At 47.7% G+C, this 2,874-nt stretch overlaps 1 long non-coding RNA gene across 1 annotated transcript in view; it reads left to right on the top strand.

Moving 5' to 3' along the window:
- The first annotated feature begins 236 nt into the window (after positions 1–236).
- LOC115553668 (uncharacterized) overlaps positions 237–2,874 on the top strand; it is a 9,527-nt gene continuing 6,889 nt past the window's right edge. The window contains exon 1 of the long non-coding RNA XR_003978475.1: positions 237–395. This is a non-coding gene — a long non-coding RNA (uncharacterized LOC115553668). The remainder of the gene's footprint in view (positions 396–2,874) is intronic.

Below are 2,874 nucleotides of genomic sequence, written 5' to 3' on the forward strand. Positions count from 1 at the left end.
CTTCTGTTGCACACGTCTCATCCATCTACATTGCTGTGTGTGTGTGTTTGTGTGTGTGTGTGTGTACGTGCATGCTTGTGTGTGTGTGTGTGCATGCGTGAGTGTGTGAGTAATGAGTGTGTGTGTATGAGTGTGTGTGTGTGTGTGTGTGTGTGTGTGTGTGTGTGTGTGTGTGTGTGTGTGCGTGTGCGTGTGTGTGAGTATGAGTGTGTGTGTGTGTGTGCGTGTGTGTGCGTGTGTGTGTGCGTGTGTGTGCGCGTGTGTGTGTGTGTGTGTGTAGGTGACTGACCACCGAGGGAGCGCAGCCGGCTGTGTGAGGGATCAGAAGGTGGACGAGGCTGCGGGTGTCCTGCTCAGTGTTACGCTGGTCCTCTACGGAACCCAACCACCAAATGGTGTGTGTTTGTGCATGCGTGTTATGGGCGTGCGTGTGCGCAGCACATGCGTGTCAGTTAGTGTGAGCGTGTGTGTGTGTGTGTGTGTGTGTGTGTGTGTGTGTGTGTGTGTGTGTGTGTGTGTGTGTGTGTGTGTGTGTGCTACTGACGTGTCTGCCTGTTTATCCAGACCATTTCTACTGTCACGGGTTCAGCAATTTCTACACCTAGCAGCAGCACACAAACTTGAAATCACACCACACCATTTACACCGCTCTCTCTCTCTCCCTCTCCCTCTCTCTCTCAAGCGCTCCGCTCTCTCGCTAGCTCTGTCTCTCCATAGCTCTCTCTTTTACTGCCCCTCTCAGTCATGCATCCAATCCTCTCTGTCACCGCCGCCACCACCACCAGAACCTCCTCCACATCACTTAATGCTAACTGCCATGTCCGCCTGAAGGCCCCTGGACCTGTAGAGGAGGCAGCTGCTCAGCCTCTTGACCTGAGGGACTGTGATGTGCAATTACAGTCTGAACCCATCACCCCCTACCCCCCGACTCTCCCCGGCAGCCAGCAGCCAGACCCCGGCTCCATGGGTCAGCTCCTTGGTGCTCACTCCTCTAAGTCCCCGCGATCTGTTCTCATTAGCCCTGTCGGAGGGACCGGCGACCGGGGCTGCTCCGGCAGGATGACTGGGACTCGCGGCTGGAGGAGTGGAGAAGCATGTCCAGCGAGAGAGAGGCTTCTCTAACCTCTCTCTCCTCTCAGAGTCACTTCCCTTGTCAGTGTCTGTCAGCGGCTCTCTCTCTCTCTCTCTCTCTCTCTCTCTCTCTCTCTCTCTCTCTCTCTCTCTCTCTCTCTCTCTCTCTCTCTCTCTCTCTCCTCTCTCTCTCTCTCTCTCTCTCTCTCCCTCTCTCTCTAGTTTAGGATATATCCCAGGTTCAAGCTGGTAGTCCATCTGTTTGTCCGCAGTCACTCACTCCAGGCAACAACTGCACACAAATGCCCACACGGAAACCGCATGAACACCAGCTGAGCACAGACACACACACACACACACACTCTCACACACACACACACACACACAAACTAGGTACTTTTAACCCTTGGGGACAAAGGTTAAAAGAGCTTTTTTATCTGGGTGTGATTGAGTGTCCATCCAGTTCCTATTACCGCAATGACATCAGGGAGTAGAAAGACCACAGATCATAAAGTTTTACATTCAATGTACATATTCTCCAAAATCCAAGGTGCAAACATGTTATATTACCATGTATCCGCCAACAAATTAATCCCTCGACTGAAACCCTCAAATTGTGTCAAGACAAATTTGGACCTGAATCAACGGCTTTCGCCAGTTTCAAAGAAAAATATGAGTCTCAATTCTCATTTTCTCTTATTTAGACATGTATATACTCCATTATTACTTTGTCAAATCAAACGTTAAAATTGATGTCCTGAGATGATGATTTAATGTGAAAGGATTCTGTCTTTGTTGTAATTAGCGGACTCATCCCATTAAAGGTAACATTTCCTTTTCTCAGTTTGAGTGACATCTCCTACTTTAAGTGGGCACATCTGAGACAGCGTGTAGCCGTGAATGCACATATTATAGGAGGCTTTGGATTCAGACCCATCTAATCTTCAACGAGGGCTCTCGTCCCCTGGCGTAATCTAGCTCAAGTGTTTGGGCGATAGCAGATGACGGCTCTTGTTGTGTTGTAAAGCTTGCTTTATGATTGCAATGATCGGTCATTGATTGCAGTGCTCCCATGGTGGGGGTCATCTCTCACAGGCCACAACTCTTTATGTGTTGCAGGTCCCAGAACATCTGTGAGGGGGTCACAAACGTTCAAACTCTCCACCTCCCTTCTGCAATATAACTATTTTTTTATTATTATAGATATCAACTAGATAGATGGATAGAGAGATAGATGGAATCCATCTATCAATGGCCTTTAAAAAATGTAATAAATGGATAGATGAACATCCATTTTTTTGTGTGCAATGCAACAAATTTTAATATTAATTCTTATGACTAGTTATAAATTGATCAGATGCTTTTATCCAAAGCAAACTTTAATGAGCAGTACCATGCTCAGGGATGCCTACAGATAGACATGGACATTGGGGATCGAACCCTGAACCTGTCCCTATCCAGAGACCATCCTGATTATAAACGCATTTTAATTGTTTTATTTTGTACTTACACGATTTCCCATGTGATCTCGCTGTGCTCAGCCCTTCCTTATGCGGTGTCGGATCATTCAGCCCTTCCTGCAGGATCAGAAACTCAAACAGCTTACCGCCCTGTTTTGTCTTGGTGCAATCGCCTTTCAGTAGAAGTTTGCATTATTGCTTCCAATTCCTTCCTTTCTATGTGTGCATGGCTGCAGCTTGTGTTTGATTCCAGGGTGTGTGTGTGTGTGTGTGTGTGTGTGTGTGTGTGTGTGTGTGTGTGTGCGTGTGCGTGTGTGTGTGTGTGTGTGTGTGTGTTTTCAGC

The sequence above is a fragment of the Gadus morhua genome, chromosome 11 (genome assembly GCF_902167405.1).
Source record: "Gadus morhua chromosome 11, gadMor3.0, whole genome shotgun sequence".
Classification (NCBI taxonomy): domain Eukaryota; kingdom Metazoa; phylum Chordata; class Actinopteri; order Gadiformes; family Gadidae; genus Gadus; species Gadus morhua.